The sequence below is a fragment of the Anser brachyrhynchus genome (assembly GCF_964034855.1).
Source record: "Anser brachyrhynchus genome assembly, chromosome: W".
Classification (NCBI taxonomy): Eukaryota; Metazoa; Chordata; class Aves; order Anseriformes; family Anatidae; genus Anser; species Anser brachyrhynchus.
Genome location: NC_137704.1, coordinates 11,997,150 through 12,011,243, shown reverse-complemented (window position 1 = coordinate 12,011,243; position 14,094 = coordinate 11,997,150).

Genomic DNA, 14,094 nt, shown 5'->3' with positions numbered 1-14,094 from the left:
CGGATTCCCGGAGCTGACAACGGGGCGGGCGGCGGCGATGGCGGCGCTGATGGCCGCAATGGCATCGAGCGCAGAGTGGCCGCCATGGGTTGGGATATTGTCTCTGCTTCTATTCCGAAGTCTATCAGGTTTGCTTTCTCTGGCGGTACGCAGTCACCACTTTTTATTTCACCCGCCTGCGTAGCCTGAGCGGCCGTTGTCTGTTATAAATTACTCTTTTAGCCAGAAAGAATTAGTTTATTGAGTAAGCGATCAGCAAGCAAAACAGCGCTGGGCGGCCGGGGAGTCCATGCTCCTCCAAATGGCGCGCGCCCCCCCCCCCCCTTTCGCAGTCCCCTTTTATCATCGAGTTCTTCCGGGGTTACGTAGCCCCCCTTCCTGGTACTGCGGCTGCGTCGACTGTTGCTAGGGGGTCGTCTCCGGTCCCTCTGGTGGTCGCGCGGATGAAGGCAGTAGTTTTCCTCTGCTTGGTATGTGGTGTTTTCCCCTCCTTAATTGGTCATGTTGGTTTGTCTTAAGATAGGGCAGTGGGTTATTGGTTTTGCAATTATATTGTTTACACAAAGTTCTCTCAATCTTCTGTCCGAGACAGCAACAGGCAGGGTGCCTCAAGGTTCTTACCGCCACCTGGGTGACTCCCTTTGTTCCTTCTTAATATAGCCATGGGAAATAATGAACAAACATGCTTTATACATCACATTGTCTGTACCCTTTTTTCCGCTTGCCATGATCTCAGTGTCTCAGTTGCTAAGCGCCAGGTCGTCATCACCTCAGCAGCTGTTGTATCTCCCCGTGAGGCAGCGTCCCATATAGTTGTCCCAGCATTTTCCCAAGTTTTTAAATCAAACACCGCCGAAGCTGGGGCCCCATTCTTTTGCAAAAATTTCAACAATAGTTTTATATTAAACGCATCATATTTCACTCCCCTTTTTGTTAGTAGTTGCATTAATAGTTTTACTATAACCTCTTCTTCTACTGTGAGGTTAGCTCCCACGATCAACGCTCAGCCGCTCACCTGTCCTCCAGGTGATGTCCCAGGGTTGAAGCTGCAGTCCAGCTGCGAGCTTGACTTGTTCGGCTGGGTTCCTTTTGGACGCTCGTGCAGCGCTGCTCCTCCCCTATCACGTCGGGGTCATCATTTGAAGGGATGAAAGACATGGACTCCTGATAGCTCTTGAACAGGAGACGTTTATTGCCATTTTTCACCACTACATATACTTTCCCCATAGCCCCATGCTCTGTCCACGCGCCCAAATCTGTCATACAATTGGTTAGATGGACAGACATGCGCCTCGAGCCAGCCAGCAATTGGCCACTGCCCAAAGCTCATCTGTAGCCAATTTACTTTATCTCAACCTTGCTCAAGTTTTTGTTTCTACCTCTTGTTTTCTCATTATCTCTAATTCAGGGACGTGTGAAACAGTGCGAAGTCACCTGCGAATTCCTTTCCCACTCTCCTTCACAAACACTCTCCTCCCCTGCTCCAGCGTGGGGTCCCTCCCACAGGATACAGTCCTTCCCTAACTGATACTACATGGATCAGTTCCCACAAGCAGCAGCTCTTAAAGAACTGCTCCAAATATGGCTCCATACCACAAAGTCCATCCTTCAGGAGCAAACCGATCCAACATGGGTTCCCCACGGGCAGCAGCTCCTGCCAGTTCACCTGCTCCTGCGTGGACTCCTCTCCATGGGCTATAGGTATGGCCCAGAGTCTGCTCCGTCAGGGGTTCTCCACAGGCTGCAGCCTCGTTCAGGTCAGATCTACTTGCTCCACCATAGGCTCATCCACAGGATGAAGCATGGAAATTTGCTCCACTGTGGTTCACCATGGACTACAGGGGACAGCCTGCTCCACCACTGTCCTCTCCAAAGGTCGCAGGGGAACCTCAGCTCCGGCGCCTGGAGCACCTCTTCCCCCTCCTTCTTCACTGACCTTGGTGTCTGCAGGGCTGTTGCTCATTCCTTGCCCTCCCAGCTGCTGTTGTGCAGCAGTTTCTTTTTTCCCCCTTTAATAAATATACTCTCACAGAGGTGCAAACAACATGTCTTATTGGCTCAGCTCTGGCCAGTGGTGGGTTCCTTTTGGAACCGGCTGAAAAAAACTGGCTCTTATCTAACAATGGAGCGGCTTCTGGACTCTTCTCACAGAGACCACCCCTGCAGCCCCCTGCTACCAAAACCTTGCCACGTAAACCCAATACACCCTGTCATCGCCATTGTTCAGATCTAGACAATTAAAACACTCCCTAACATACAGGTTTACCCCCCCTACACACACACACACCTCTCCTTCCTATCCTAATCCTTCTGATTTCCCCTTGGATTATAAGGGCTCCATTCTGCTCCCTGCCTCTGTCTTCCAGATCCATGGGCTGGGTACCCTCAGAAAAATTAGTCTTACTATTAAAGACTGAAGCAAAGAAGGCATTAAGTACCTCAGCCTTTTCCTCATCTCCTGCCACTATGTTTCCTCCTGTATCCAATAAAGGATGGAGGTTCTCCTTAGTCCTCCTTTTTGTGAGAAACAAAGTTGTGTTTTTGCAGCAGAGAATAACTTTTCTGTATTCCAAGGTAGTTGTGTAGTCATAATAAGGAGAAATGCTAAGTAGATAAGTGGACAGTAGAAGGCCTCACTGTTCCAAAATAAGGTAGAAGCTTGAGAAAAACAGGACGAGCAGTGTGAGAACAGTAAAACAAAGATCACAAGTTCTCAAAACATAAGAAAGGAGAAATTAAAGGGTTGAAAAAAAGAGAAATTGTACATTGATGTTATAGAGGAGCGTCGAGTAGCTTGTGAACCTGTAGTACTCATCCAGTGAGGAAACAGGGAAGGTGATCAAGCATCAGGTAATAGAGAATAAAAGGTTATGATTTGTTTACTAAAATGCGCTCCTGATTGACAAGACGCCTGCCATTCCAATCGCGAATAAAATAGCTTCACAGAAGATCCTGTCTGAAGAATATCATTTGAGATTTTTCTCACAATTTGGGGGCTCGTCCGGGATCTTGTCACCTGCTGAAGATTTCTTGCCACCACAGACAAGAAGGTGCACCCCGCTGATTTCAGCGGTCCCATCGGGGATGGTGGGTCATCTCGGTACGGCTGGCAAAAGACCGAGACTGTTAATCTGAAGACAGGCTCTGCGAAGCTCTGGGGAGAAGGGAGGCCAGCACAAACATACACAGACACAGCCCACATATAGTCCAGCCCAGACCGGGAACAGGCACGGGGATTACTGCTGATAACCTGGACCAGGAAGCCGTGCACGGCTGTGTTTTCCTTTGGACTTCGTGACTCCTAATTCCTTAAAAACCTCTTTCTCTTAAAACTTTTTACTTCTTTACGTTTTGGGTAGGGGTAGCTCAACAGTTCCCTGAATCCTCTCTGGATTTATTCTTCATTCCCCCTCAGACACTAGATGCCCTAAATATTTGACTTCTCTTTGTATGAATTTTAATTTATTTTCCAATACTTTCAAGCCCTGTTTTCCCAGAAAGTCGAATAGCTTGTCAGTGGCTTCCTTCACAGCTGTTTTCGCCTGTCCTGACAATAAAAGATCATCCACATATTGTAACACTAACACCTCCTTTGGAGGTTGGAATTACTCCAAAATTTGTTCTAGAACTTGCCCAAATAAATTGGTGGCCCTGTAAACCCCTGAAGTAAAATCGTCCATCTGTATTGCTGCTTCCGCCCCATTTCAGGGTCTTTCCACTCAAAGGCAAATATATCTTTGCTCTCAGGGTCTGAGAGCACCCCATTAATAACACCATTTTTCTAGCCTAACAATTTACTATTTGAATGCCCATTTTCATTATCAACACCTTTCCCAACAAGTTAGTCCCTGCCTCAGGTACATACAGTAATTGCCCAGTGATCATTCTATCCCTAGTCTCAGCTTGGTATCCCCCAAAGGTGGCACTGTTATCCCAGTCCCTTCTACCCCCATCACATTTAGGGTTTCATTAGTTAATTTAAGCCTTGATACTTTACAGGCCAGTAATGACCTAGCTGCCCCAGTGTATTGGGTTCACATGGCAAGGTTCTGGTAGCAGGGAGGGGGCTGCAGTGGTAGTCCCTGTGAGAAGAATCCAGCAGCTGCCCCATGTTAGATAAGGGCCAGTTTCAGCTGGCTCCAAAGGGGCCCACCACTGTCCAGAGCCAAGCCATGAGCAATGCAGTTTAAATCTCTATCACAGCACATCCAAGAGAAGGAAAAAACTGCTGCACAACAGCAGCTGGGAGAGTGAGGAGTGAGAAACCTCCCTGCAGACACCAAGGTCAGTGCAGAGGAGGGGGACTGCAGTGCAGAGATGCTCCAGGTGCCGGAGCCGAAGCCCCCCTGCGGCCCACAGAGAGGCCCCTGGTGGGGAAGGCAGACCCCCGCAGCCCATGGTGTACTATGGCAGAGCAGATCTCCACGCTGCAGCCCATTCAGGAGCAGCCCAGGAAGGTCAGCACCCTATGAGAGGGACCCCACACCAGAGCAGCTCCCAAAGAGCCTGTTTTTTGCTGCCCGTGGAGGAACCCACACAGGACCAGCCCAGGAAGGTTGGCACCCCACAACAGAGCAGGGAGAAGAGTGACCGTGAAGGAGCAGTGGAAACGAAGCACCACGGACTGACTGCAGCCCCCACTCCCGGCCCCCCCGTGCCACTCAGGGCAGGGAAGAGGTGGAAGAAGGTGGATGGGGGAAGGTGCCCCCAGCTTGTTTCTCTTTTTCTCACCGCTCCAGCCTGTCAGCAATAGGTAATAAATTTCATTAATCTTCCTATTCGAAGTCTGTTTTGCCAGTAATGATAATTGTAGAGTGATCCCCATTGTGGTACACCGGAGGAACCCTTGAGGTACGCCTTTTCATTTATCAGGGAACTAGCTTTCTGAGAAGCCCCGACTCCCCTACTCTGAATTTATAACAGCAATCTCTCCTCCTTCTTCCACTCCGGATACTCCTATTTGAAGTGGCCGGCCTGGCCACACTTAAAACATCTTCTCAAAGCCTGTCCCTGCTAGGATTTAGGCTGCAACACAGGTAGCTTTCCTTGTCTGCCATTCCTCCGTCTCTCTTCCTCTCCTTTCCATCCTGGGCCCTCTATCTCCAGCCCTCTGCCTCACTACCCAGTATGCTGTGAATACCATTTATTTTGCTCTCTGCTTTTCCTTCTCATCTCCCCTCCTGGTCATACACCTTCATACTACCTACACTGTTCACTCCATCCTCCCACCTTCTGGAGCTTTTTCTGCAGATCTGGCCAGGCTTTAATCACAAAATGAACTTTAAAGAGCCCTTGGGCTACCGGGTCCTCAGGATTCATCCCCGAGTACTTTCTCATTCTGACCCCAAGTCTCTCATATGATTTCTATGTTGCGGGTTGTTATTATCACAGTTAGATAAGGGGATATTTCTGCTCTATTGGAATTACTCTCGGTCTGGGGGAAGGTGTTAGTTCTTTCCCATTCTTGCATAGCTGCCTGCCGAATCGTTCCCCTCCTAAACATTCTTCTCCAGTGAACAACATACCCAAGATTGACATTTCCCCCCCCCCCCCCCAGGAATACAAATTAGGCCTTAGAAACGGATTTGACTGTTCTGCTAGGCCCTCAATTAAAGACTTCATTTCCTTCTTAAAACTCCTAAACTCTCTGCTGGTAAGGGGGGATTGGCACTGGCCCCGAGTCGGCCCTGCACGGCCCCGAGGCCCCACCGGGACCCCCCCCACCTCTGCTCCTGCTGCTCCGCACTCCCCGGTGCGACTTCTCCAGGGACAGCGTCAATTGCAGTCCCTGTCTCCCCTCCTGGAGCAGCTGCCGCTGCCTCCGGTGCAATATTAGGATTATAGGGAGCATAACTTGATTCCTCCTCCGAAAACGGAACCTTATTGTTTACATATAAATTTCAAGCTTGAATTTTCATCAGACCCATATTTTGGCCAAAATACTGAAGTTGTTTTATTAGCTTTTCAGACCAGACAATTACACAATATCAAACAATTTTTTTAATTATATAATTTTTAATCATTTTCCCTACTTTTTGGGTTGTTTTTCCAAATCCTTATCATTTTCCCCAAAGGACTATCTTTAGGCACAATCCCGGGGTCTCCACCCCCACCCTGCTGACTCTTGGAACCCTTAATCCCCAGCTCTTCCTGACATGCTGCTGTGGACTTTACCATCCACAGGGTACCACACACCTTCACCTAGGATTAGGACAGAGGTGGGGTGTACTGCCGAGCACCTCACTTCACTGTGCTCAGGGTACCGTATACCTAAGGGCCCAAACCCCCAAGACTCTCTTTCACTCCTCTCCTCTCTCTTTCGCTTCGTCCCTCTCCAGCCAAGGGGACTTTGTTCATCCCCTCGCAGGACCACCGAGCCTCGCGGATCGGGACTTCACATTCGCTCCGCACTAAAAGTGCGTCTCATTCACACTCACACTCATTCACACCAGAGTCTCCCCGAACACAACCCGAGGCAAGATACGGTAAAGTTTCACTTACCTTGGTCCGTGCACGGCTTCCCAGTCCGGGTTATCAGCAGTAATACCCGTGCATGTTCCCGATCCGGGCTGGACTATATGTGGGCTGTGTCTGTGTATGTTTGTGCTGGCCTCCCTTCTCCCCAGAGCTTCGCAGAGCCTGTCTTCAGATTAACAGTCTCGGTCCTTTGCCAGCCGTATCGAGATGACCCACCATCCCCGATGGGACCGCTGAAATCAGCGGGGTGCACCTTCTTGTCTGTGGTGGCAAGAAATCTTCAGCAGGCGACAAGATCCCGGACGAGCTGTCTCTTTTCTTTTTTTTTTTTCCCTGAGTTCCAGAAGAAACTCTCTGTTCAGCCACATTGGTCTTGTTCCCCACCAGCTTGTCTTTCAACATATATGGACAGCCTGCTCCTGTGCCTTCCGGATTTCATTCTTGAAGAAGGTCCAACCTTCCTGGACTCCTTTGCCCTTTAGAATTGTGTTCTAAACCCGTCAGCCAGGTCCCTAAATAGGCCAGTTCTGCCCTCCGAAAATCCAAATTAGCAGTTCTGCTGACTGTCCTCCTTGCTTCCCCAAAGATCAAGAATTCTCTCATCTCATGATCACTGGGCACAAGATGGCCTACAACCAAGACATCACCCACAAAGACCTTCCCTGTTGTTGTGTTAAAGGGTAAGGAAGTTTGGCAGGACCTAAACCCCCTTGCCTTCCAGCTTGTCCTCAGGTATCAGAGGGGCTGAGGGTGGCCGGGCTTAGATTCCGAGTGATGCCCAATTTGACACTATAAGTCTGGTCGCATTCAATATACTAAATTATATTAAATTATCACAATTATGGATGCACAAATAGCGTGATACACTTTCAGTCTGGTAAATGACTGGTGTAGTTTATTGAAGCAAGAGGAGTACAGGTTCTTTTGGTTTGCCTGCGATAAATACACTGTCTGCAAAGCACGTGCAAATACCCAGAATATGAAAAACACAACCAACTACACATGTACTAACTTATGAAACAACTCTATAGAGAATGTTAGGTTTCCCAGGGAAGCACTCGGTATAACCAAGAGTTCGAATCTCACCCAATAGGAGTCCCTGGGGGGGGGGGAAGAGAGGTTCAGCCCGTCAACTGATCCCCGAAGTCAGCAATGTCCTTACAACTTATCTGTGATGGTGTCTTCCCCTACATTTTCCTTCTCTTGAGCCATTTTTATGCTATTTTCTTACTTAGGTGGAGCTTGAGTGACTCCAGTCATACGTGTCTTCGTTGATTGGTATAAATTTTTCTCACATTTGTTTAAAGGTATAGGCTCAGAGAAATTCAGAGCGCATGCTCAGCGAGGGGTGGGTGCACCTTGGAGGTGGGTAGCCTTTGGGATGGAGATGTGTTTTGGCATTATAATGAGATTATAATGAGCAAAGTTCACCCAGAGGACATGACTTGGTTATCAGTTAGACTAAGGGCCGACCATGCAATCTATAAGTTCCATGGTACCATCAGGTTCCCCATCCCTGCACTGATAGCACAGAGCCTGGCTGCGGTGTCTTCACTCCACCTTCTGTGCTATATCTCTTAGAGTCAGCACACCGAACTTCCCTGATGCTACCAATACCTAAGGTTGCAGGCTATGTTGCCAAGGAGACCATCATGGAACAGATTCAATGCATAACTGTCGTATTTCACCCTGGAAATTTCTTCACCACTGAACCTTCTCTTAAGATGACAGGTATCCTTACACAATAGGTTTGAGGCTCTGGAGCTTGAGGAATGGGTAGGTGAGGATGTGGTGGAAGGACCACCCAGGAGGTTGTCTAGGACAAGGAAGTTTACTCCATGCCTCAAAACTGCCTCCACCAAGAAGGAAAGAAGGGTAGTTGTTGTAGGCAACTCCCTTCTGAGGGGAACAGTGGGCCCCATATATCAGCCTGACCCTACCCATAGGGAAGTCTGCTGCCTCCCTGGGGCCCAGGTCAGGGACATTACCAGGAAACTTATTGGCCTGGTTCGCCCCTCTGATTATTACCCCTTAGTGATAATTCAGGCTGGTGGCGATGAAATTGCTGAGAGAAGCCTGAAGGCTATCAAACGGACTTCAGGGGATTGGGGCAGTTAGTGGATGGAGTGGGAGCACAGATGGTGTTTTCCTCTCTCCCTTCAATGGCAGGGAGGGATACTGAGAGGACCCAGAAAACCCAGCTGATCAATAAATGGCTGAGAGACTGGTGCCATTGCTGGAATTCTTTATTTTTTTTTTGACCATGGGGTGGTTTACTTGGCACCTGGCCTGATGGCTGCAGAAGGGTCCCACCTATCTCAAAGGGGGAAAGGGATCCCAGCCCAGGAGCTGGTGGGGCTTGCTGAGAGGGCTTTAAACTAGGTATGAAGGGGGACGGGGATGACATGAGGCTCAATAGAGATGAGCTGGGGGGAGCAATGCCAGGGTTGGGGGTGAAGGCAATGGCTCAGCTGAAGTGTATCTACACTAATGCACGCAGCATGGGCAACAAACAGGAGGAGCTAGAAGCCACTGTGTGGCAGGCAAACTACAACTTAGTTGCCTTCACTGAAACGTGGTGGGACCACTCCCACAACTGGAGTGCTGCAATGGATGGCTACAAGCACTTCAGAAGGGACAGGCAACAAAGAAGGGGCGGTAGCGTGGCTCTCTGTATTAGAGAGTGTTTTGATGTTCTTGAGCTTGGGGCTGGAAATGATAAGGTCGAGACACTATGGATAAGGATCAGGGGGAAGGCCAACAAGGCAGACATTCTGGTGGGGATCGTTTATAGACCACCAAACCAGGATGAAGAGAAGGATGAGACGTTCTATAAGCAGCTGGCAGAAGTCACACAATTGCCAGCGCTTGTTCTCATGGGGGACTGTTGTGGTTTAACCTGGCTGGCAGCTAAGCAGCACACAGCCATTTGCGCACCCTCCCGCTGACCGATGCCCAGCCTATCCCCGAGCAGTTGGTCTCCCCCACCCCGGCCAGTCCCCCCATATTAATTGTTCAGCATGACGTCAGATGGTATGGAATACCCCTTTGGCCACTTTGGGTCAGCTGTCCTGGGTCTGTCCCCTCCCAACTCCTGCTGCACCCCTAGCCTGCCTGCTGGCAGGACAGAGCGAGAAGCTGAAAAGTCCTTGGCTTGGTGTAAGCACTGCTCTGCAACAATTAAAACATCAGTGTGATATCAACCTTATTCTCATCCTAAATCCCAAACACAGCACCCTACCAGCTACTAGGAGGAAAATTAACTCTATCCTAGCCAAAACCAGGACAGGGACTTTATCTTCCCGGATGTATGCTGGAAATACAATACAGCCCAGAGGAAGCAGTCTAGGAGGTTCCTGGAGTGCATGGAAGATAGCTTCCTTACCCAGCTGGTTAGTGAGCCTACTGGAGGGGGTGCCCTGCTAGACCTACTGTTCATGAACAGAGAAGGACTGGTGGGAGATGTGGTGGTCGGGAGCTGTCTTGGGCAGTGACCACGAAATGGTAGAGGTCTCTATTCTTGGCAAAGTCAGGAGGGGGGTCAGTAAAACTGCGACCTTGGACTTCTGGAGGGCAGACTTCGATTGTTCAGGACACTAGTATGGGGGGTCCCTTTGGAGGCAGTCCTGAAGGGAAGAGGGGTCCAGGAAGGCTGGACGCTCCTCAAGAAGGAAGTCTTAAAGGCCCAGAGGCAGGCTGTCCCCATGTGCTGTAAGATGAGCTGGCGGGGAAGAAGACCTGCGTGGTTGAACAGGGAACTTCTGCTGAGTCTCCAGGTGTACAGGATCTGGCTGGGATGGAGTTAACTTTCCCTGCAGCGGCTCATACAGTGCTGTGCTCTTCACCTGTAGCTAGAACAGCATTGGTATCACACCAGTGTTGTGTCTACTGCTGAGCAATACTGGCACAGCATCAGGACTCCCTCTAACACCCCCAAGAGCCAGCAGGCTGGGGGTGGGCAAGAGGTGGGGAGGGAACATCACCAGGGCAGCTGACCTAAACCAACCAAAGGGATATTCCATACCATATGATGTCACACAGTTCTGGTTTAACCCGGCCGGCAGCTAAGCACCACTCAGCTATTCGCTCACCCTCCCCCTTCCCTCTGGGGGATGGGGGAGAGAATCAGGAAAAAAATGAAAGCTTGCGGGTTGAGATAATGACAGTGTATTAAGACAGAAAAGAAATGAAACTAATAATAATAATAATAATAATATTAGTACTACTACTACTACTGTGTACAAAACAAGTGATGCACAATGTGATTGCTCACCACTCAACAACCAATGCCCAGCCTATCCCTGAGCAGCGGTCCCAGCCTATCCCTGAGAAGCGGAGCTTACCATTGTGGGTTTGAGGAAGTGTGATGTAATCAATCTGCCAGGCCTCTCCATATTTACATTTCAGCCATCGTCCTCCATACCAAAGAGGCTTTAACCGCTTGGCTTGCTCGATTGCAGCACATGTTTCACAATCATGAATAACCTGTGCAATAGTGTCCATGGTCAGGTCCACCCCTCAATCACGAGCCCATCTGTATGTTGCATCTCTGCCTTGATGGCCTGAGGTGTCATGGGCCCATCGGGGTATAAATAATTCACCTTTATGTTGCCAGTCCAGATCCACCTGAGCCACTTCAGTCTTAGCAGCCTGATCCACCTGCTGGTTGTTTTGATGTTCTCCAATGGCTCGACTCTCAGGTATGCAAGCATCTACATGGCGTACCTTTACAACCAGGTTCTCTACCCGGGCAGCAATATCCTGCCACAGTGCAGCAGCCCAGATGGGCTTGCCCCTGCGCTGCCAGTTGCTCTGCTTCCATTGCTGTAACCACCCCCACAGGGAATTTGCCACCATCCATGAATCAGTATAGAGATAGAGAACTGGCCACTTTTCTCATTCAGCAATATCTAAAGCCAGTTGGATGGCTTTCACTTCTGCAAACTGACTTGATTCACCTTCTCCCTCAGCAGCTTCTGCAACTTGCCATGTAAGACTCCATACAGCAGCTTTCCATCTCCGATGCTTTCCCACAATACGACAGGACCCATCAGTGAACAGGGCATATTTCATCTCATTTTCTGGTAGCTTGTTGTACAGTGGGGCTTCTTCAGCACGGGTCACCTCCTCCTCTGATGATATCCCAAAATATTTGCCTTCTGGCACGTTTACGATCACTTCCAAGATTCCAGATAAGACTTGGAGCAACTTCAGTGAAGTCCAAAGTTGGTGGCTGAGTCAGGTGGCCAGTATGTATCTTTGTTTAACTTTGCATATGACTATTCGCATTTCTTTTCTAACTACGTTAATTTGTTAGCTTCTATTTATATATGAAGCTTAGTTTTGCCTGAAGCAAAGTGTGTGTTGTCTGTCGCCAACTATTACATATGCAATTTCTATGGCAACTAAAGGGAGACAGTTTCTTTTGTTTCCTTTCCAGTGATAAAGACTAGTTTCAATAAACTCTGCCTAATCACTTCATTTGGGGGGAAGGGTGCAGGGATAACTAAATTGTCAGATCGTGGGGATCTTCTATTAACAGAGCAATTGGATGTTTTATTGTATGTAGCCTTATGTATGCATTCCTGTTAGGCAAGGAAGAAGAGCTATTAAAATAAAATGAATTACAAAGGCTAATGCCAGAACTGGATGCTACAGAGGGAGACCTGCCCTCTTTCCCTTTCACAATATACGGTCTGTCTCCTTTCAAATAAATACACCAAAAAGAACAGATGTTAAGAAAACTAGCTTTCTTTAAATGAGTTAGATCATTAGCCCCAAGTCTTTGTCACACACAAGACAATAAACAGCAACCCCATCTCACATTTTGAGAACATTATTTTTCCCCCCCCTTCTTATTTACTTTCTGTCATTTGATTATAAGCTTATATGCTTATATAAACGTGTTTATATATGCAGAGCTTCCCCAGAGCAACAGCAAAAGATGCATTGAAATTTGAGCTCAGTGAGCTCAAGGCAAGGAGGATAGGTGCAGGCAGGACCAGGAGGAGGAGGGGTGCAGGAGGGGTGCAGGCAGGGACAGGGGCTGTGTGGGAAAGGCTGGCTACCCACCCTCTCAGACTGCCTTGACACTGCTCTTGTTTTTTTCAGGAATGCAGTTTACTTGGAAGGGAAAGCTATTCTGGTTTTCAGACTAATTACCATTTTCTCAATGACAACACAGCTGCTAATTAATCTTACTGCAGTTCTCACAGAAAGACATGCTGATAAAGACTTGCCAATTACTGTAAGAAAAAAAATGTCAAGAGTAGTGTTGTGTTTTTCTTGCATCAAATCCCAGTCAGGTGAATATCATTATTAAATACACAGACTAAGTATGAAAGCCAATGGGCTGTGAGGCTGCACAAAAATTGCCTGCATATTATTCATCCAGGAGCTAGCTGTATTTTGCATGTCTGTTCACTCTTGTTGCCTATCATTGCTTGTTACAGTTTGTTAGGGGATCCCATCGTTTCCCCTAGCAGAATGGGTCTCCCCAGGCATCCAGAGTTCATTCAAAGAGTCGACTCTTATTTAAAGCAGCAAGAATTTAATGGTACCCATATATCAGCTTGAGCTGGGTGCCTCCAAGGAGGGACCCCACTCAAAAATTTCCCAGGGTTTTTCTACCTGTGCAGTCTTCATTTCATCCTCTATAACCCATTCAGTTCTTAACACATACATGTTATGTTCCTTCAGATTGTTCTTTGTTGCAAAGGAGGATGGCTTCTGTTAATAGTGCAGGCCCTGATCTGGTGCTGTCCTTAGTGAGCACCCCCCCCCCCTTCCCCCATCGGTGCCACCCAGGCCCCCCAACACAATGCCGCTCACTGTTGCTCAATCACCACTACATACCAGGTTCAGGTGATGTAGAGCTCATGCTGTGGCCTAAGGTTTCACTAAATTCACGAGGAGCATGGCGAACAGGATGGACAAAGAGGGCGTGGCACCTCAGTCAGTGCGTGGCATGTCAGGGCGTGGCGTGGCAGTTTGCGCAGGCGGGGCGAGCAGGGAGGGTGCTGTCACCACTGTTTTTTAACAGTGGTTGTAACCTGTTTGCGAAGAACCCAGCCATGGTATCCACCCAGGAGAAAGCCTTGGCCTCTGTGTCCCTTGCGGCCTCTCCAGCCACAGCTACCGATGTAGCTACCCAGACAGAGGTCTCAGGGAAACATGTGGCCGTCCAGGTCTTGGGCTGCAGGGTGTGCCCAAGTCTTCTGTCAGTGTCTGACAGCAGCAGCAGAGGGTATGCCTGTGGGAGGTGTGCCCAGGCTGAAGATGTGCTGTGGTGGTTTTACTCAGGTGGGCGGCCGAGCTCCACCACAACCGCTCTCTCACTCCCCCTCCTCAAAGAGGAACAGGGAGAAAATACAATGAAAAGGGCTCAAGGGTTGAGATAAGGACAGGGAGATCGCTCAACAATTATCATGATGGGCAAAACAGACTCAGCATAGGGAGATAGTAAGATTTATTGCCTAATACTAACAAGCTAGAGAAGTGAGAAACAAAGGAAAGAAAACCAAAAATGCCTTCCCCCCATCCACCTCTTCCACCTCCTCCTCCCCCGAAGCGGCGCAGGGGAACGGGGGAATGGGGATTATGGTCAGTCTATAGCAC